Raw genomic sequence first — 23,532 nt, 5'->3', positions numbered from 1 at the left:
AAGAAGGGACGAAGGACTTAGCCTCCGGAGAGAGTTGCTGTAAAGCAATCTCTTCTGCAATCTCCTTTGCATTAAACACAGAGCAGGAGACTGCAGCATGTGAAGGTCTAGATTCCTGCCTAGCAATGGCCAAAATCTGACTCCTAACAGACACCATTCTAAAAACTGCACCCCTCAAGATGCTCGAAAGAACATTAAAGAAGTGTAACACTTCAGGTGCTTCACAGGAATTTTTGGAATGTGGAAGGAAAAAATAAACATTTAACTATTTTTCACAAAAAAATTTACTTTAGACCCAAGGTTTTTTACTTTCACAAGGGTAACAGAAGAAAATGGACCATACAATTTGTTGTGCAAATTCTCCTGAGCATGCCGATATGCCATATGTGGGGGAAAACCACTGTTTGAGCACACGGCAGGGCTCAGAATCGAAGAAGCACCATTTGATTTTTTTAATGCAAAATTTGCTGGCATAATTAGCAGGGGCTATTTCACATTTAGAGAGCCCCTGATGTGCCTAAACAGTGGAAACACTCCACAAATGACACCTTTTTGGAAAACTACTTTTGAGGCACAGTTCAAAGCTCAGAAAGGAAGAAGCGACATATTAGAGTTCAGATTTTGTTGGACTGGTTTGACTGTGCCATATCACAATAGAAGAGCCCCTGAGGTGCCAGACCAGCAGGACCCCCAATAACTGACCCCATTTTACAAACTACACCACTCAATGAAGTCATCTAGGGGTGCAGTGATCATATTGACACCACAGATGTATTACAGAATTTTATACCATTGGGCAGTGAAGAAAAAATAATTACATTTTTCCCACCAAGATTGTGTGTTAACCCCAGATTTTACATTTTCATAATGGGAAATGGGTAAAAATGACACCAAAATGTATAAGACAATTTCTGCTCAATGTAAAAATCCCCTATATATTAGCGTGCTAAGGAAATGAATGGTAAAAATTAAGTCGCAAGTTTTTGAAGGTCTTACCTCCTAATTTTGTTCCTTTTTGGTCATATATATTTTACAATTTTCTTTTTTTAAGATTAGTTATCATTTACTGGTTGCTCAATGGCACATCATATTGCAGTTTTAAATGTTTGTTTAGTATTTATCGTCATGCATATCCTGCGTTATGTATGGTATGATATGCCGTTTACCGATCAGATTAATTGATTTTATATTTTGATAGATCGGGAATTTCTGAACGCGGCGATACCAATGGGCGTTTCTGAACGCGGCAATACCAAATGTGTGTATATATTTTTTTAACCCTTTAATTTTCAATGGGGCGAAAGGGGGGTGATTTGAACTCTTAGGTTTTTTTTACTTTAAAAAAAATTTTTTACTTTTTTTTTATTACTAGTCCACATGGAATAATTCACATGCCTTGAGCAAGTGGTAAATCTAAATTTAATGTCAACATATTTTACATGGTGAATCCTTATGCCAAAAGGAACAAATTTGAGGGGTAAGACTTACTAGTTTGCAAAGTTAATTTTTCCTTGGCACCCTACTATATATGGTTGTAAAGTGCTGCTTAGCTACACAGCGAGACTTGGGAGGAACTCTACCTCCTGAAGCGCAGATTTTCCTAGAGTGGTTTGCAGACTCCATATAAAGAGACCCTAAGTGCTAGGTACGCATAATCCCCCAACAAATGACCCTGTTTTGGACTGTTTTGACTCCATGGGTGTTTTTCAAAAACAAGCAGCAGTGGATATTGCTGAGTAAAAATTGCTAATCTGCTATTGTAGTGCCCATACATTGTAGTGCCAAGTAAGTTGTAGTCACCAGTATGTTATGCCCAGCTCGCGCTTCTGGACATACGCATCTGTGGATGTTAAATGTGGTTTAAGCACAATGAGGTTCAGAAGGGAAAGGGGGGCATTTGGGATTGCAGAATTCACTGGATCTCTTTTGGAGGGTGAGGTGCCACAGTGCTTTTCCATAGCCTTTGTGCTACCAGTAAAGTGGAACCAACTAATATTTCTGTTAACAGATGACGGACCCGAGTGGGGACTTGCTTTTTTTGTGAATTGAGTTGAAGCTTTTATTGGGAACATTTTGCATAACATGTAGGATCACATTTATGAGCACCTACTTTAGGGATTACAACTAAGTCTCTGAGTGACGTGACAGATGAAACCCCAGGAGGGATCCATTCACTATATCTAGGCAGCAGTTACTCTGGAGTCTGTCTGGTCTTTGTTCAGCGGTGTCCTTCTTTTCAGAAGTGCACAAAACTGTGGCCGACCACGCTTTTCTGCTCACATAAAAAGATGGACACTGCCAGATCACAGAGCCACAATCTGCTTCATTATAGGGAATCTTCCGCCTGGGGTTCCGTCTAAGTCATGTATTTCAGAGATTTACATGTAAACCCCTGTGTAAGTGCTCATTGTACAGCACAGGAAAAATGTGCGCTGAGCCTTACTGTGATCTTTGGGAGGCAGAATGAACAAGGCAACAGCAGATGAAGAATTGGTTGTAATTATTTCTTACACCATTCGTGTGATTAGACAACTTTATTCTTGGGGTCAGTACGATTACATAAATACCACATTTACATCATTTTTTGTGTTTTGGAGCTCTTACACAATAAAAAAAATTTGCATCACTTGATTCTGAGCTGCTTGTTTTTTGCGGGACAAGATTATGTTTTCAGCGGTACCATTTTTATTTCCATTCATCTTTCTAGCGTTTTATTGCACTTTTTGTTCACCAGTATGATGATAAAGCATAGTTTTTGCCTTTTTTATGGTCTTCACTGAAGGGGTTAACAAGTATAACAGTTTTAAAGGTTGGGTCATTCCGACATGACAATACCATATATCTGTACTTTATTTTTACATAAATGTATTTACTGGATTAATATTTTTTCATTTTTTTGTTCTTTATTTGGGTATTTTTAAAAAATGTTTATACAATTTTTAATAACATTTTTGATTTTTTTTTTTTTTTTTTACTTTTTTACATTGTTCCACTATGGTCAATCATCTTTACACTGACAGATCACTGATCTGATATTTTGCAATGCTTTTGCAGTGCAGGGCATCAGAGTAGCGTCTTACAGGCAGGGAGGAGGCGTGTCAGCTCCTGCTCTTAGCAGGCGCTCATAGTCTACCTTCCTTGAAGGAAATTGCGGCCATCTTGCGGCCCAGGGTCACCATTGAGAACATCGGCACAACGTGATCGCATTGCGTTGTGCTGATGGGAGCAGACAGGGAGCTCACTCTCTCTGCGATGCTCCTCAGTGTCGCTGTCACTATATATGGCGCATGTTAGCAAGGGTTTAAAGGGGTTGGACAACCTCCTTCCCATTCCTCATGTTTGGTCCCATAAAAATAACACCTCTTAAATAAACCTCCCATGCCGGTGTCGTTCCATTGATGTCTGCATTTGCATTTCCGGGGCCTATACGAGGTTGTTACATTATTTGAGCCCTGCACCCAATCAGAGCTGGCTTCACTGTTTCCACCTCCAGAGAAACTGAACAATAAGAGGAAGTCAGTGAGCAGCCGCAGACCTGGTTTCGTGTTGATGTTCAATACATCTAAAGATGGAAACAGTCATTGTGAGCAGAGTTCATGCAATGTAACAACCTCACATGAGTACAGGGAACTCGAGTGCCGACACAGCTGGAACAGCACTGGCAAGTAAGGGGAGTATAAGTGTTTTTACTTTAACAAGGCCAAACTTGAGGAATGACAAAGGGTTGCCATAGTAATGGACAACCCCTTTAAGAAAATATAATTTTTGGTTAAAACATTTCCAACATTCTGGACATGAAAATATGCTTCTTCCCTGTATGAGATCTTTGGTGTATAACAGCATCTGATTTCTGGATAAAACATTTCCCACAATCTGAACATGAAAAAGGCTTCTCCCCTGTGTGGGTTCTTTGATGACTACCAAGATGCACTTTCTGAACATGAAAAAGGGTTCTCTTCTGTATGACTTCTCCGATGATTATTAAGAGATGAATTGTGTGTAAAACATTTCCCACATTCTAAACATGAAAATTTCTTCTCCCCTGTGTGGGTTCTCTGGTGCTTCACCAAATCTGATTTCTGGATAAAACATTTTCCACATTCTGAGCATGAAAAAGGCTTCTCTCCTGTGTGAATTCTCTGGTGCTTAACAAAATCTGGTTTCTGGCTAAAACACTTCCCACATTCTGAACATGAAAAAGGTTTCTCCCCTGTGTGAGTTCTCTGGTGCATACCAATATCGGATTTACGGCTAAAACACTTCCCACATTCTGAACATGAAAAAGGTTTCTCCCCCGTGTGGGTTCTCTGGTGCATATCAATACTGTATTTACGGCTAAAACACTTCCCACATTCTGAACATGAATAAGGTTTCTCCCCTGTGTGGGTTCTCTGATGTTTACTAAGAGTTGATTTCTGTGTAAAACATTTCCCACATTCTGAACATGAAAAAGGCTTCTCCCCTGTGTGGGTTCTCTTGTGCATACCAATATCGGATTTACGGCTAAAACACTTCCCACATTCTGAACATGAAAAAGGTTTCTCCCCTGTGTGGGTTCTCTGATGTTTATCAAGAGTTGCTTTCTGTGTAAAACATTTCCCACATTCTAAACATGAAAATGGCTTTTCCCCTGTATGGGTTCTTTGGTGCATAAATACATCTGATTTCTGGCTAAAACATTTCCCACATTCGGAACATGAAAATGGCTTCTCCCCTGTGTGAATTCTCTCATGCCTAACAAGATCTGATTTCTGGTTAAAACATTTCCCACACTTGGAACAAGAAAATCTATTATCTATGTGAATTTTTTGATGCTTAGGAAAAGACTTTTTAAGGGGAAAACTAGTTCCATTTTCTGAACATGCAAATGGCTTCTTTGCTTTTGGAGCAGCTAGTTTTTTATTGCTTATTTTGTGACTTTGAATTTCCTTAGTAGTCGGTAATGAATCAGAAGACAGGACCTGTTTCAAAGGATCGGATGATAGATCTTTGCTGTGAAGGGATGATGGTATATCTGGAGTAAAGGCATTCACTTCAATTGTATTCTGTGGGATCTCAAGAATATCCGATTTAAAAATTGAAGATGTCAGGTGTCCCTCTGATCTCCTGGTACAGTCATCTGCCAAGAATAAAACCAATTATTTTTTAATAAAATATCATTGAATTTTATATTTTGGAACATTTACTACTTAAACTGTCTGTAGAAATGGCAAATTATGTAAAAATATTGAATTATTGACAGTCTAATAGAAAACCTAATTAGATGAACCAGTAGAACATGGTGTTTCTTCATTCTGCCTTCCTAATAAGAAATAAAAAGCAACCAAATAATGTTATGTAGGAAAAAATAATACCACTAAAGCTTCTACTCATCTCACAAAAAAACAAGTCGCAACTCAGGTCCATCATCTGTCAATGGAAAAACAGAGGTTTCCACATTATTAGTGGCTCAAAGGATCTTGAAAAGCAACATGGCTTCCATTAGCCAATCTAGCACAATTCACTCTGACAAATTCAAAGCTCCCCCTCACTTCTGAGCCTTGCAGTGTGACCAAACCATATTTAGCATCCATGTATTTGATATTACTAGTGTGCAGAACCCACTTAGTTTACAGTATGTGTGTGACTCCTGGAGCACAATCTGGGTACTGTGTGTTGGGTAATAAAATTAGCTAATGTGCAGTCTCTACTCTCCTACTTCCACTGCATGCCAAGTGTCTGTGTAGTCAAAATAGTCACTCCTCCCATAGATTAATTCACTGAGGGTTGCAATTTCTAAAATGGAGTCAGTTTATGAGTATTTCTAGTGCTCTGGTTTTCTGACATTTTGTTATATTGGGGCTTCTGCAAATGATGTGTCCCATCTACTCTGAGATCAGCTCCTGAGACGTCTGCCTCTATCACCAGGAGCCACCTTATTGATTTTGCAGGCGGCACTGGTAATCGAGGAAACGTGGTAACCAAAAGCTCAAGCCACTAAGATTAGGGTGCCTGAGACCTGTAGTACCATCCGGTCTGGCAGTGTGTGTGTGCGTGCTGTCCAGCTAGAGTAATCTGCTCCCTGCTTCAGCCAATTGGAAAACACCAGATCCTACCAAATTGCGAAGCATATTTCTGGAAGCTGCCAGATACAGTCTTGTTCTCCTCTGGTTCAGTCTTCTGTGCTCCGTTCCCGGCTGGTGCATTTGCTTCCTGTTGTAACTCCGTCCTGTTTACTGACTACTCTTGTGTGTTCTGATTTTGTATTTTTTCTACCATCCTGGTTCTGACTCTACTACCTAATTATTCTTCATCCCATCTTACACCCCTGAACAGCAGGAAACACCATGGCCCAAGCCTAGGGGTCTTTGTGTAAATCCAGATCCATGTAGAGGGGTTAAAGGGTGATGAGCAAGATAATACCTAGGATCTGGAAAACGAAGAAGTCTGTTCATGGTGGCCATATTTTAAGGTGCCAGCTGACCCTGAACATTGCCCCTATACATTGTGTCTGCAAACTGTTCCAGCAAGATCATCATTTAAATAGCTAAATAGCAATCGTTATATTCTTAATCTTGCCATGTGCTCAGACTGTAGTGTACAACCATATACAGGGTATTGTCCAATTCAAGAGAAGTTGGAAAATAATTTGTAAGGTACACTTGTTTCCTTATCCTTTGTGAAGAATTCCAAAGTTGTCACCACATAAAGTGAAAGATGTCACATTTGAAAAATGGGCCCTGATTAGGAACACAAAACTGGCTGCAGGAAATGGTTAAATCAGAGGAATTTGGGCACTAACTACAGTAGTCAAACTGAGCATAGACAATAATACATCTACTGAAATGATCAAACTCAACAGTCTTCATGGTAAAAAAAATAAATAAGTAAGTAGTGGTGAAACTTCTCTGGAGTCATTAAAGTATGGGGCTTGGTGGTTCTTCGCAATCTAAACTATCATAAAGGCCAATTTTTTTTGTCAGTTGAGTTTCAAGAAGAAAAATTAGACATTAAAAATAACTTTTTAGAACACTGCAGATGGATATTATTTTTAAAGACTACCAGGGAGATACAGAGTCACATAAGTGAGGCGGGCCGATCCCACCACAATTAAACTATCATACAGAAATAACTTGTAAAGTAAGACATAGAATAAAAAAATATGTGACATCTCCAACAATATCGTATGTCTTGGGGGAGAACTCCAACATTAAACTGGAGTTGTATAAATTTATGGTGGACCACTGGAGCTATTATGAGTCCTGACCAGAAGAGTAGAGAAAGTATTAGTGCTCCCCATTCCAGGAGAGATTGTGCAGTAATCAGAATTCATTATGATTGAAAACATAATGGAATTTATGATGTGGAGTGAATCCATGAAACCAAGGCTCGAAGCCAAGCCACACATCTCCTGCAGGCGTGAATAAATGTATATTACAGCCATCAGCCATGCACAGCTTAGACATATATCATGGCACAGGTGTAATGTTTTTCATGTAGTTTATCACAATCCTGTTTGAAGATAGTTGGTTTTAAATAAATTGAAAAGTCAGGATAAAGGGAAACTCTGATGTTATTGTACAGAAATTCACACTTGGCCTCACTGCACATTTAATGTTGTCGATCATAAGTGAAGTTTGGCCAGAAAGACTGGACCTGGTCTTGTAGGGACCATATGGGCACATTCAGCAGCACAGAAGGGAGAGCAGGTAGATTCATCCAATAAGGTATCCGGGTTCTAGGAAGTCAACAGCATCATAACCCTCCGCTTTCTCTTACATCATAATCTTTTTCGTGAAGTGATTTTCTAACTTGTCAGCCCATTCTACGTATGCGGTCATTTGGCTTTGTAGTTTACAGATATACACAGGTAATGGTCAGCGTCTTCTAATCCCAGGGGGCAAAATGGTGATCACACTATTGTGATACGGCGGACTATACCACTCAAAATGCCGTCACAGCAGGTGACTGAGAAGAATCTGTGACGTCTCTGCATTTAGTGGTTACTACTCACCTGGGTAGTCATATGCAGGAATCTCCTCTTTACACCATTCATAACCCCTCACATATGTCTCTGTAGTATTAATATGGGTCAGATCTTCACCCTGAAACAAATATTGTAAAAGTCACAGACAGATGGAGAAGTCACATCTATGATCAGCTCTAATCCTGCCATCTCCACCGTTCTCATTACACAAGTATAAAACACACAGTCATGACAGAAGGTGTTGGCACTTTTTAAATTGTTGCAGAAAATGAAGTACCGTATTTTTCAGATTATAAGACGCTCCGGATTATGACGCACCCCAAATTTTGAGGAGAAAAATAAGGAAAATTTTTTTTTTTAATAAAATGGTGGTGTTTCTTATAATCCATGTGTCTTATTGCTTACGGGGGTGGTGGCTGCGGTGAAGCGGAGTCCCAGGGTCGCTGCTGGAGGAGGCAGGAGTGGGGTGATGCTGCAGAGTGGGATGAGGGGGGCCTGATGTGCAATGCACTGCTACTGGTGTTCTTGGCGGTGCTGCTGGGGTGCCCAGCGCTGCTGCTCGGGGTGACCGCCGCTGCTGCCCGCTGTGTCCGCCGCCGCTGTCTGGGTGTCTGCCACTGTGTGGGGGGGGCTCTGTCAACATTTCATTAAAGGCCAGAGCCCCCCGCAGTTCCGTGGTTTCCTCCTGTGCGGTGGACTCAGGGAAAATGGCTGCCGGGGGGCAGCGCATGGGCAGAGATATCGGCATCAAGATCTTGGGAGATGAGATTTCAGCTCCACCGCACAGGAAACCATGGAACTGTGGGGGGCTCTGGCTTTTCACGAAATGTCGGTAGAGCCCCCCGCAGCGGCGGACACCCAGGGCAGCGGCGGCAGACAACCCGGGCAGCGGCGGGCACCCCCTCATCCCAGCCTGCAGCAACGGTACTGGTATATACGCATTATAAGACGCACCTCCATTTCCCCCCCCAAACTTGGGGGAAGAAAAGTACGTCTTATAATGCGTAAAATGCGGTATTTGTTCCAGAAAATTATTGCAATTACACATATTTTGTTATACACATTGTTCATTTATTTTGTGTGTTTTTGGAACACGAAAAAAGAAAGAAAATGGCAAAATTTCACACAAAACCCCCAAAATGGGCAGGATAAAATTGCTGACACCGTTCCAAAATTGTGGGTAAATAACTTTATTTCAAGCTTGTAATGTTCATTTAAACTTACCTGTGACAAGTAACAGGTGTGGGCAATATGAATACCTGAAACCAGATAAAAAGGGGAGAAGTTGACTTATTCTTTGCATTGTGTCTTTGCGTGCTACACTAAGCATGGAGAACCGAAGAAGAGAACTGTGTGAGGACTTGAGAATCTAAATTGTTGAAAAATATCTACAAGCTAAAAGTTACAAGTCCATTTGCAGAGATTTTGTCCATAGTGTGCAACATAATCAAGACGTTAACATCCCATGGAGCTGTAGCCAATCTGCTTGGACATGGTCGGCAAAGAAAAATTGATGAAAGGTTGCAACGCACGATAGTCCGGATGGCGGATAAGCAGCCCCAATCAAGTTCCAAAGAAATTCAAGCTGTTCTGCAGGCTCAAGGTGCATAAACGCAAAGTATCCTTCAACATTTTAATGATGTTAAACATTATGGCACGAGACACAGGAGGACCCCACTGCTGACACAGAGACATAAAAAAGCTACTGTAGTTTGTCAAAATGTATGCGAGTAAGCCAAAATACTTCTGTTAAAGAGTGTTGTGAACAGATGAGATCAAGGTAGAGCTTTTTGGCAAAGTACATCATTCTACTGTTTATAAAAAATGAATGAAGCCTACAAAGAAAAGAACATAGTACCTACAGTCAAATATGATGGAGGTTCCAAGATGTTTTGGGATCTCTGGCACTGGATTTTTTGACTGTGAGCAAGCCATCATGAAACGTGAAGATTACCAAATGATTTTGGATTGCAATGTAGAGCCCAGTGTGAGAAAGCTGGGTTTGCATCCTAGGTCATAGGTTTTCCAGCATGACAATGACCCCAAACATACTTCAAGAAGTCTTAAGAAATAGATGAAAACAAGACCCTGGACAGGTCTGAATTATCCAGCAATGAGCCCGGATCTAATTGGCATTGAACAGAGTACAGAGATTTTAAAATTGCTCTTCAAATATGAGAGACTTGTAGCAGGTTGCAACAGAAAAGTGATCCAAAACTCCAGATGAGAGTTGTAAGAAGCTTGTTGATGGTTATAGGAAGTGATTGATTGCAGTTAAGGGTGTACAAGCAAATACTAAGTTCACGATGCAAATAATTTTGCCCAGCCCATTTTTTGGGAGTTTTGTGAGAAATTATGTAAAATTTGCCATTTTTTCACAGTTTTTTTGTGTTGCTGCAATACACACAAAGGAAATAAAAGTGTATATTAAATCATGTGTAATTGCAATAATTTTCTGGGAGAAATAATTCACTTTCTGGAAATATTTCAACGATGCCAACAGTTTTGGCCATGACTTTAAAATATTGATGGCTAAAACAAGACTGAACACAAGCCCTTCACAGCCGTTTATCATAGGAGACATCTCATGACACCTTGTCTCAATCTACCTGATGATCATGAGGAACACTAGGATCTTCTTGTTTACAGTCCTGTGGAAGAAGAGGATGGGGACATCTCTCTGGTATTGTCCTCTTACTGGATAGATCTGGAGGAAACACACACAGGGACTGAATTCATTCTTTACATATAGATAATTATAGACCGTGTATATTTAGTCCTGTCTATTACCTGGTGATGTGAGGGGCTGGGGAACCTCCATCATGACGTCCTTGTACAGATCTTTGTGTCCTTCTAAACACTCCCACTCCTCCATGGAGAAATAGACAGCGACATCCTGACACCGTATAGGAACCTGACGCATACAAGGATACCGTCATCCCCCGATCCCTTCATAGCATTACTCTATAATGCCCCAGCATTCCCAGCAGTGTCACCTCTCCAGTCAGCAGCTCAATCATCTTATAGGCAAGTTCTAGGATCTTCTGGTCATCAATATTCTCACGTATCAAGGGATGAGGTGGAGGTCCCTTGAGTGAAAGATGGGGAAGACCACTAAACCCAGACACAGCATCCTGACAGCGCTTACTAGAGGTCTTTTTCACTACTGTGTAATCCTAGTTATGGAGAGAGACATTAATAAATCTCACTACAGACATTTCCAGAGTCCTCACCTCTCCAGTTCTGTCCATCTGTTATTCCCATAGAAAAGAATGATGTAATGTGACGTCATCAGAATCTCTCACCTCTCCAGTAATCCGGAAGAGGATCTCTAGGGTGACGTGTAATATCCTCTCCGCCATCTTGTCTCCGTCCATATCCATCTTTGATGAGTAAATTAGGACAATTCTCTAATATAGAAGGTCTTCACTGAGAGGATCTGATATTGTAGAGACCTGAAAAAGAAGATGATGAGTCGATGTATCATCATTAAAATCCTGTGTAATAATACAATTACTGGAGATAATAAGGGAAACATGAGAGGAGATTTATTATTTTACAGCATTTACCGTATTTTTCGGACCATAAGACGCACTTTTTCCCCCCAAAATTTGGGGGAAAGTGGGGGGTGCGTCTTATGGTCGCAATATACTAACCTCCGCGATCGTGGCTGGAGGCTGGTGCGGGTGCCGCGGGGCTCTGTAGTGCGGTGGTGGCAGCGGGCTGTGCTCCGGTGCAGGGGTAGCGGCTCTCTGTGCTCCGGTGCAGAGGCGGCGGCTCCGCCAGCATTTCCTCCAAGCCCGGTGGCCCCCGCACATCCCTTGCTGGCCGCCGCCATGTTGCGGTGGCCTCTGGGAACATGGCCACCGGTCCAGGGACGGCGCATGCGCAGGTTTAGACCTCGTCCTGAGATCTCAGGGGACGAGATTCAAATCTCGGCAACGAAATCTCGTCCCCCGAGATCTCGGTACGAGATCTGAACCTGCAAATGCGCCGTCCCCGGACCGGCGGCCATCTTCCCGGCGGCCATGTTCCCGGAGGCCACCGCAACATGGCGGCGGCAAGCAAGGGATGTGCGGGGGCATCCGGGCTTGGAGGAAATGCATCGGAGCGCAGAGAGCCTCCACCCTTACCCCACAGAGCCCACCTGCCCCAGCCCAGCTGCCCCAGCACAGCTGCCCCAGCCCCAGCACAGCTGCCCCAGCCCCAGCACAGCTGCTCCAGCCCCTGCATAGCACAGCTGCCCCAGCCCAGCTGCCCCAGCCGCAGCACAGCCCAGCTGCCCCAGCCCAGCTGCCCCAGCACAGCCCACCTGCCCCAGCACAGCCCAGCTGCGCCAGTACAGCGCACCTGCCCCAGCACAGCCCAGCTACGCCAGTACAGCCCAGCTGCTCCAACACAACCAACCTGCCCCAGCACAGAGCCGCCACTGCACGAGCCTGGACCACTGAATGACCCCTGTGACCACTCCTCCACCTGTGCCAGATCCCTTCCCAGGTAAGCTGAATTCGGACTGTAAGATGGACCCCCATTTGACACATTATTATTTTTTTCCCTATTTTCCTTCTGAAAATTGGGGTGCGTCTTATGGTCCGGTGCGTCTTATAGTCCGAAAAATATGGTAGTTTTCTTCTTTACATCTGGTAATAAATCCTATACATTTTAGACCACACACACAACAAGCAGTTTCTTCCTCGGAGTCGGCAGCTGAATACGTTTCTCATAGACTCATCTTCCATAACGCTAATTCTCATCTCATTTACCGACACTGGAATCGGCATTAGCAATATTGCAGGAGATATTCATTACACGTGACATGAGGAATAACTACTTCATGATGAGGATGACATCTTCATCTTCTACTACGGCTCTAGAACCATATTTAGCCAGAGTCCGTCTCTGACTCCATCACCACCGGCCGTCTATATGTTTCCCGTCTTCCCCAAACTGTAATCTTCTATCACCTTAGAGCTCAGGTCTGATTCACACACAGAAGTCTGACTCTTTTATAAAAGCTTTTTTGCTTTCACAAACACCGTGGACAGAAATGATCTGATCGCAAAGTCTCCAGGTACAGTGATTTATGGGGTATATTTCTGGCCTTAGGCTTTCCTATATTTCAAGAAAAACACCAGAAAATAGGCAGATATTAAAATGTGTCAAAAGAAAATTGGCCTCAACATTTCTTGTAAAAAGAGACAAAAAAACTTAAAAAAAGCAGAAGACACATTTTGTTATTTTTTTTTTAAAACGTTAAACATTTGTTTTAAAAAGATTAACTCTTTAGGGCAGCAGAACATAGAGGTACACTGCAGGGATGGCACAGGTGCGGCTGCAACAAAAAAAGTGGCAGTTTAACCATTTGTTCTCTGAAAAGCAAACATGGCATCTAAGAAGGTGTGACAGAGTTTGGCTGAATGCCCCCTGCTCACAAGTACTCAATAGTATGGGGTGGCCCAGTTACTACGATACTTACATGCCTAATAATGGTGTCTGGGCCTGCGATGTATGAAGGTCTGTTAGGCCGAGCCAGAGGCAGCCTCTAATAAGTTACCTTTAACCCCCCCATACACATTAGATTAAAGTTGCATGAAAGCACTGATTTCAGGGGGTTTGGGCAAATATATTGTATTTGGGGTTCTCCCGACAGATTATGTCAGGGCAGAAAAGGATCTTGCATCCTGAATTTTAGAGGTTAATCCTCCGCTAGAGTAGTCTGAAGGCAACTCTCTGGTACAGACCACAGGAAAGCTGGAATATTTGTGTGTATGGGGGAGTCAGGAGAGATAGTCATCTGCCAAATGACCGATCAGCCAACACTTATCTCATGTGTATGGGGCCGTTAGTATTACACTGACATTGAGAAACATGTGATGGTGTCTCCGCGGCTTATATATTTTGCATGTTTTACATATTTCCCATAAGGGATGGGGGCATTGCTCTAGAATCACTGCGTTGAGAAACACGTGATAGTGTCTCCGCAGTGTCGGATGTTGATCTCCATGAGGTCAATCATCCTCATTTTTTCTTAGTCTTCTACTAGGCATTGCTCCTACTAGCCAGTTTCCTACTCCACATGATGATAGGTTTTTAAGAAATAGAATATAATAATAATTTTATTTGTATAGCGCCAATATATTCTGCAGCACTTTACATTATAGAGAGGACTTGTAAAGACAATAGACATTACAGCATAACAAGCACAAATCAAAACAGAGACCAAGAAGAATGAGGACCCTGCTCGCAAGTTTACAATCTATGAGGAAAAAATGGGAGACACAAAAGTTGAATGGTAACAACTGCTTTCGTTGTTTGGACCAGCCATAGTGTAAGAATCGGGTGTTCATGTAGCGCTGCATGAACCGGTTATCGGCTTAACTATGTAACAGTACTGACACTGAGGGCTATTAAATGCATAAAGCATGTGAGAACATGATGCGAGGAGTCTGGTTATGGTAAAAATTTTCAATGGGTTACACAGGGTTAGTTAGGTTAATGCGTTGAGGCGGTAGGCCAGTCTGAACATATGCGTTTTTAGGGCACGCTTAAAACTGTGGGGATTGGGGATTAATCGTATTAACCTGGGTAGTGCATTCCAAGCACGTGAAAAATCATGGAGACGGGAGTGGGAGGTTCTGATTATTGAGGATGTTAACCTCAGGTCATTAGCAGAACGGAGGGCATGGGTAGGGTGGTAGACTGAGACAAGGGAGGAGATGTAGGGTGGTGCTGAGCCATGGAGTGCTTTGTAGGTGAGGGTAATAAGTTTGTACTGGATTTTGGAGTGGATGGGTAACCAGTATAACGACTGGCACAAGGTAGAGGCATCGGTACAATTGGTGAGGAATATGATCCTGGTTGCAGCATTCAAAACAGATTGGAGAGGGAAGAGTTTGGTAAGAGGAATATCAACTAGTAGAGAGTTACAATAGTCCAGACGAGAATGAATAAGAGAAACAGTAAGAGTTTTTGAAGAGTTGAAAGTAAGAAAAGGTTGAATTCTAGAAATGTTTTTGAGGTGAAGATAACAAGAGCGAGCCAGTGAACGGATGTGGGGGGTGAATGAAAGCTCGTAATCAAGTATGACCCAAAGACAGAGGGCATGTTATATTGCTGGGGAGTAATGGTGGAACCACACACGGAAATGGCAATGTCGGGCATAGGTAGGTTAGTAGAGGGAGGAAACATGAGCAGTTCAGTTTTTGGCAAGTTCAGTTTGAGACAGAGGGAGGACATGATGTTAGAGACAGCAGCAAGACAATCACTGGTGTTTTCTAAAAAGGCAGGTGCGATATCAGGAGAAGAAGTGTATAATTGGGTGTCATCAGCATAGTTAGCGGCACAGTTTTGGTCTAGGGATGTATTTTTAAGTAATGGATGTATGATGGCATGTTTAAATGAGGGAAAGATACCGGAAGAGAGCAAGGTTGAATATTTTTGTTAGTTGAGTGGTGACAACAGGGGAAAGGGACTGGAGGAGATGTTACGGAATAGGGTCACTGGTGCAAGTGGTAGGGCGAGATGAAAGGAGCCTGATTACTTCTTCTGTGACTGGTTCAAAATCAGAGAGTGAGCTAGATACAGTGGGGGAGGGAGGACAGTGCATGGTATGAGGGGATTGAGAGATAATTTCCTGTCAGATATGGTCAATTTTTTCTTTGAAATAATTGGCCAGATCATCAGCTAGGAGATCGGTGGTTGGGACCTGCACTCTTGGGTTGAGTAGGGAGTGAAAAGTGTCAAAGAGACATTTCAGGTTATTGGATAGTGAGGTGATGAGGGTGTTGAAATAGTTTTGTCTAGAGAGGTGAATGGCAGTGTTGTATGTTTTAAGCATAAACTTATAATGGATGAAATCTTCAAGCAGATTGGATTTTCTTCACAGACATTCAGCGCACCTGGAACACCGCTGCAGGAAATGTGTTTGCAGCATGTGCCACGGTTGTCGCCGTCTGTGCCTAGTTGTTCTATGTATAGGAGGTGCAGTTTAATCCAGGACACTTTGAAGTGTTTTATTGTAATGCTTCAGTGCAGAATCAAGACATGAGAGGGAGGAGATAGGGTCTAATGATGACTGCAAGTTCGTTCTTTATAAGTTTCTGGGTGTTAATGGCCTGTATGTTTCTATAAGTGTGGAATGTGGGGGTGACCTGAGCGGGATGGCAGTTCTTGATAGAGAATGAAAGAGGGTTGCGGTCAGAGAGCGGGAGAGGGGAGTTTGTGAAAACATCCACTGAGCAGAGCCGGGAGAAGACCAAGTCGAGGGAGTTTCCATCTTCATGCATAGGAGAGTTAGTAAGCTGCGAAAGGCCGAATAATAATAATTATAAATTTTATTTCTTTAGCGCCGACATATTCCGCAGCACTTTACATTTCGGAGGGGATTTGTCCAGACAATAGACATTACAGCATAACAATAATCACAGATTATAACTAATACCAAGAGGAATGAGGGCCCTGCTCGCAAGATTACAATCTATGAGGAAAAAAAGGAAGACATGAAAGGTGGGTGGTAACAGTTGCCCTGATTGTATGGACCAGCCATAATGTTAAGTGTGTATCAGTACAGACACAGAGGGATAATGGATGCATAAAGCATGTGGGAACATGATGCGGGGAACCTGGTTATGGTAAAACTTTTGGCTGTGCCACACAGGGATAGATTAGTTTAATGTGTTGAGGCCATAGGCCAGTCTGAATAAATGTGTTTTCAGGGCACACTTAAAATTGTGGGGATTGGTGACTAATCGTATTGACCTGGGAAGTGCATTCCAAAGAATTGGCGCAGCACGTTTAAAGTCTTGGAGACGGGAGTGGGAGGTTCTGATTATTGAGGATGCTAACCTCAGGTCATCAGCAGAACGGAGGGCGCGGGTAGGGTGGTATACTGAAACAAGGGAGGAGATGTAGGGTGGTGCTGAGCCATGGAGGGCTTTGTGGGTGAGGGTAATAAGTTTATACTGAATTCTGGAGTGGATGGGTAGCCAGTGTAATGACTGGCACAAGGTAGAGGCATCGTTGTAACGATTGATGAGGAGGGGAGGTTAGAGATAAAAGGTGAGTAGCAGATGGGGAGAGGGGAAAAGCCATGGGGATGTTGAAATCACCCAACCCATGATGAGGGTGGGGATGTCAGAGGAGAGAAAATGTGGAAGTCAGGTGGCAAAGTGATCCAGGAACTGATAGGAGGGGCCCATAGGACAATACACCAGAGACAGTTGCATTGAGAAGGGGATGTAGAGTCTGACAGCATGGACCTCAAAAGAAGGGAAGACAAATGAAGGTACCTGAGGGTTAACCTGAAAGGTAAATTTGGGTGATAGGAGCAGAACAATGCCTCCACCTGCTCTGTTGCCCGATCTAGGGGTATGAGAGAAGTGGTGTCTGACTGCTGGATCCAGGTTTCAGCAAGGGTCAGATGGTTGAGTATCAGAAATTAAGAAGTCATGGATGAAGGGAAGTTTATTACACACTGAGCGAGAATTCCAAAGGGCACAATTAAAAGAGACAGAAGGCATGCAGGGAATATTAATAAGATTAGAGGGGTTTCTCAGTGTAGCAGTTGGGAGATTTGACTTGCTATAACATGGGGGGCCGGGGTTGGGAGAGATATCTCCTGCGACTAGGAGAAAGAGGATAGAAAGAGTGAGCAGATGGTTAAGCGATTTGTGAGAGTCTCGTGTGTTGGATGGTGCAACTGAATGGATCTTTGCTGTTTAGCAATGTGAAAAGAGCCTGAGTGCTATACATAGGAGAGCAAAGGACAGAGGGGCTGATATGGATGGAGTGTAAAGAGTTAATGCAAGGGCAGTGGATGAGAGTGAATGCAGCAGCCATGATATAAATTATACAAATGCATATGGTGAAAATTTGTTATAATCCAAGTATACTGGGAACAGATTTATTTATTTGTCTTACCTGACTCCTGCCCTGTCTAAATGCCATGGTATAACAGCCAGTACTTTGATCAAATGTACTTTGGTTAAATGTACATAAATGCATCCCTCCATGAATATATAGGAGGCTAGTTCTAAGATCTCTCCCTTTTTTTTTTCTCGCTAGCAATCAAACAAAGTTGAGACAGCAGGACAAAATAATGTAGTGAACAGATAAACAAGTGTCCAGGCCTACATAGATCATAAACCACTTTGAAAAAGTTACTTGACCTCACAGCATAAGGGGACAAGCAGAGTAAGTTGAAATAGCTATATACCATTTCATATGCTTGCTAAGATGAATAGCTATGGCTTACACAGGCAAGATTCAGTGCAGGACACTGAATGAATTAAATACTTGTATGAAGAGAATAGAGATGAGTGTTAGATTGTCCCATGGTATAACTGCCAGTACTTTGATCAAATGTACTTTGATTAAATGTACATAAATGCACCCCTGCAAGTTTTCTCCCTTTTATTTTATCACTGTTTTTGCATATTTGTAGGTCACTTATTTCCATATTTTTTATATCTTTTTATTGTAAGCACTGTACCTTTTCTATTAAAGCTTAAAATTTTAATAAGTTTGAACCTTGTATGCTCTAAAGAATCCATAGCCTTACAGTGTATGATCCTGGTGATTGGCAGACAGTAGTAGTAATATATCCGGGACTCATCGCCCGTGTATTCGGTGAGTGGTGGCAGCGTGTATGAAATGGAGTGCATGGTCTGTGTTTGGGTGTGATTTATGCTCCCATTGCAGCATAGGACAGAGGTTGAATGCTGGACTGAGTGAGAGGAGATAGATTAACCCTTACAGGCGCAACCCCAAGTCACGTGCTGAGAAGTGGGTATGTGAAAAATTGGTGGCAGTGGTGGGATATATAAATATATCCCACATGTAAAGGTATAAAGTGGGAAAAAAAAAATCACAATTTTAGCAACAAGAAATATCTGTCACTATAGGGAAGACAGAGTCACTGCACAATGTTAGTTAAGTCACATCCATAACAACATTATTATACTCTTATCCTATACACAGTGGTGCAGATAGAATGCACAAGCCCAACAGCAATAGCTGTAATTGGGCCCCCAACATCAAAAGGAAAAAAAAAATATATAATTTTGTCGTAGTCATATCTCTTGACGACCACATGCTGTTGTTGTCCTTGGCAGGCCCGGACCAGATGGTATGGAGATGAACGAGGGAGGTCAAAGTCCAAAAAAAAAAACTTTTAAGAACTTGATGAGAATTATACACATCAGATAGCAGGCATAGCACTTTATGAATGTTTCCTCTGCATTATGCAGAGTCAGAAACTTTCCGGTTACATGTGGCAGTACACTACTTTTGTTACAAGCCACAAAAGTCCAGCAAACCATTATGGGAATTCCCATTATCCCTGTGGGGACCATACGGGCTGAGATGTGTTGCTACGGCCCATCAGAGCTACTCCCAGTTGATTTGTAAGGACCTCACTGGCTGAGGTGCAGCGGTATGACTCCTCAATAGTACTCTCAAAGCCCATTCGATGAGGGCTACACACTCCTTGCTTTGGCACTGAATCTTTAGCTCTCCATAGGAGAATTCATGTGCCAGTTTGACGACACTGCCATTTCCTCTCTAATATAGACAATTGTTTGCTTAAATCCTGGTCTAAGATAAGGAATCCTAACTTAACTTAATCCACTTTAATTAGACCAACTGGCCGGAGAAAAGGACCATAACCTGCTCTTTGTCTCCGCTATGCTCTCTGCCTGTAATCCGGATTCCCACTGCAATTATATTATCTGATGTCTCCCTCCTGGCGAACAACACCATATCAGTTCAGGACTGCAAATCAGATAGACCACAGGTTTGTATTTCTCACTTAAGGCCCCTTTAAATTTAGCGATGCACCAGCGATCCCGACAACGATACGACCCGGTCAGGATCGCTGGTGCATCGCTAAATGGTCGCTAGTGAGCTGCCAAACAAGCAGAACTCACAGTGATGTAGCGACGCAGCAGCGGTCGTTACTTACCTTTCAGACGCGGCGATTCTGACGTCCTCCCGCCCGCGTCCACACGTCGCTCGTCGGCGCCAGCAGGAAGCGCCCGACGAGAAATGAAGCTGCACGATCTCGCACGATCAGCGACAGACAGCGGGGTAGCCGGTCGGAGGTAAGTATCACACATAGCGATATCGCTAGCAATATCGCTGCTGTGTCACAAAATCGGTGATGCTTTAGCGATATCGCTATGTGTAAAGGCCCCTTTACTTATTGCTATCTGACTCAACACCTCGAAATTGTTCTCCTGTGTGCCCATGAACCTCAGAATGAGGGCTGCCACACAGTATGATGGCCCCCATAATTCCTGATATTCCAAATAAAAAAACTAGAAAAAACCCACACACACTGCTCACCCATCCCCGTTACCGAGGTGCGCCGCTCCAGTCTGTGCAGTTTGAGTACTGAGGCTCCATACTATAGGTGTGATGTAGTGACGTCATTGTACCTGCAGTGCACGGAGTCTCAGACTCACAGGCGAAGGCCGATTGGTGGATCGGGAGCTTTCAACTCCCTAAATCACTATTCTATTCAATGGTTTCATCGTCACAGGAATGTGGATATTGCTGAAATTGTGATTGTGGGGAAAGTGAGGGTGCCCGGTGCCAAATCGCACAAGCCCACTCATTGCCGCTATGAACGATACATCCCTGCTTATCAAGCTATTGTGTGATTAATATCTCATAGGTGCTTAGTTCATTATTATCTGCAACGAGAATGGAGCTGATGTATAAACAATTCAATATTTGCGCTCAGAGTTGTGTCTGTATAAAGGCTATACTCCACTCAAAGAAGATATTAAAAGTACAAAACAAATGAACGTCAAGAGTCAGGAACCGCCCCCTGGTTAAATATTTGCACTCAGAATTAGGTCTGTATAAAAACTATATTCCACTCAGAGAAAAAGGTTCAGGGCAATGCAGGTGAACATTAAGAGTCAGAAACCGCCCCCTTGACTCTTTCGCAGAGAGATATAATGCAGAGGGGTGAATTCCAACCTGCATTCACATGCAGCATATAGAGGATTCACTCATGTGTTGAATAGAAGAATCTTGCCATAAGATAGTAAGGAATGGCATTCCAAATCAGCAGCTTAACACTGGAGTGCTTACCAGCACGGGTCTTGTGGAGGAGAAATTCTTATGTCCCTTGTATAGTCCAGGAATGTAGTCACTGATTAACAGAATAAAAAATAGATGCTTTGGGTAATGGACGCTGTCTCGGCCGGAAACAGACGTCCTGTCTGCAGGGCGCCCGCCCTAGCTGGTGGGCAGTGACGGCGCACACAGACTGTAGCCGACAAGGTGCACAGGACCTTGCGTGACGTCACGGTCATGTGATTGCTCACGTGACTGGCTGTGGAGAGCAGAGAGGCTCAAAAAACATCCAACGCGTTTCTGAATCCACGGATTCCTTCCTCAGGGATATTCCATAGCAGATAGGCAGCTTTTTTATATACCCTCAGGCATCTAGAATTGCAATTTAAACATTAACCCCTTCCTGACATGAGACGTACTATCCCGTCCATGGGACCCGGGCCCCTATGCCGATGGACGGGATAGTACGTCTACCGCGATCAGCGGCGCCCACGTGGTAAGCGCCGCTGATCGCGGCCGGGTGTCAGCTGATTATCACAGCTGACACCCGGCACAATGTGTCAGGGGCGGTCATGGACCGCCCCCGACACGTTAACCCCTTGCACACCGCGATCAAACATGATCGCGGTGTACCGGGAGTTAAAGGGAAGCATCGGCAGGGAGGGGGCTCCCTCCGTGCTTCCCTGAGCCCCCACGGCAGCGCAATGTGCAGCGCTGCTGCGGGGGGCTCCTTTTCTCCAGGCCCCCGAATCCAAGATGGCGACGGGGGCCTTCGGGGGCCTGCAGGAAGCTGGCTTCCTCAGTGCCTGCAAAGCACAGGCAAGAGGAAGTCTTCTTCAATGCCTGTGACAGATTGCTGATCTGTCACAGTGATCTGTGATGTGACAGATCAGCGATCTGTCACAGGACAGTGATGTCCCACCTGGGACTATGTAATAAAGTAAAAAAAAAATAAAAAAAAAAAAGTGTAAAAATAATTTAAAAAAACCCCCCAAATAAATTAGTAAAAAAAAAAAAAAAAAAAAAAATATTCCCAAATAAATTCATTTTTTGAAAATAAAAAAACCCCAAAACAATAAAAGTACACATATTAGGTATCGCCGCGTCCGTAACGACCCGCCCTATAAAACTGTCCCATTAGTTAACCCCTTTAGTGAACCCCTTAAAAAATAAAAATAAAAAACGAAGCAAAAAATAATGATTTATTATCATACTGCCAAACAAAAAGTGTAATAACGCGCTATCATAAAGACGCATATAAATATCCATGGTACCGCTGAAAACATCATCTTGTCCCGCAAAAAACGAGCCAAACACAGCATCATCAGCGAAAAAATAAAAAAGTTATAGCTCGTAGAATAAAGCGATGCAAAAATAATTATTTTTTATATAAAATAGTTTTCATTGCATAAAACCGACAAAACATAAAAAAACGACCTAAATGAGGTATCGCTGTAACCGTACTGACCCGAAGAATAAAACCGCTTTATCAATTTTACCGCACGTGGAACGGTGTAAACGCAACCCCCCAAAAGAAATTCATGAAACGCTGGTTTTTGTTCATTCTGCGTCCCAAAAATCGGAATAAAAAGCGATCAAAAAATGTCACGTGCCCGAAAATGGTACCGATAAAAACATCAACTTGTCCTGCAAAAAATAAGACTTCACATGACTCGGTGGGTCAAAATACGGAAAAATTATAGCTTTCAATATGTGGTGATGCAAAAACTATTTTTACAATAAAAAGAGTCTTTCAGCGTGCGACAGCTGCCAAAAATAAAAACCGCCATAAATAGTAAATCAAACCCCCCGTTATCACCCCCTTAGTTAGGGAAAAATAATAAAATTAAAAAAATGTATTAATTTCCATTTTTCCATTAGGGTTAGGGTTAGGGCTAGGGTTAGGGCTAGGGTTAGGCTAGGGTTAGGGCTGAGATTAGGGTTAGGGGTGTGTTGGGGTTCGGGTTGGAGTTAGAATTGGGGGTTTCCACTGTTTGGGCACATCAGGGGCTCTCCAAATGCAATATTGCGTCTGATCTCAATTCCAGCCAATTCTGAGTTGAAAAAGTCATATGGTGCTCCTTCCCTTCCAAGCTCTGCCATGCGCCCAAACAGTGTTTTACCCCCACATGTAGGGTATCAGCCTACTCAGGACAAATTGCAAAACAATTTTTGGGGTCCAATTTCTCCTGTTACCCTTGGGAAAATAAAAAATTGGGGGCAAAAATATCATTTTTGTGGAAAAAAATGATTTTTTTATTTTCACGTCCGAGCGTTATAAACTTCTGTGAAGCACTTGGGGGTTCAAAGTGCTCACCACACATCTAGATAAGTTCCGTGGGGGGGTCTAGTGTCCAAAATGGGGTCACTTGTGGGGAGTTTCAATAGTTTAGGTACATCAGGGGCTCTCCAAATGCACATGACACCCGCAGACCATTCCATCAAAGTCTGCATTCCAAAATGGCACTGCTTCACTTCCGAGC

At 42.9% G+C, this 23,532-nt stretch overlaps 1 pseudogene; it reads right to left on the bottom strand.

Annotated features, from left to right (window-relative positions):
• Window positions 1-2,519: 2,519 nt before the first annotated feature.
• Window positions 2,520-23,532, bottom strand: part of LOC141051043 (uncharacterized) — a 38,480-nt pseudogene continuing 17,467 nt past the window's right edge.

This window comes from Dendrobates tinctorius, unplaced genomic scaffold (genome assembly GCF_039654945.1).
Source record: "Dendrobates tinctorius isolate UK_male_01 unplaced genomic scaffold, ASM3965494v1 ptg000155l, whole genome shotgun sequence".
Classification (NCBI taxonomy): domain Eukaryota; kingdom Metazoa; phylum Chordata; class Amphibia; order Anura; family Dendrobatidae; genus Dendrobates; species Dendrobates tinctorius.
This window is presented reverse-complemented; position numbering and strand designations above follow the sequence as displayed.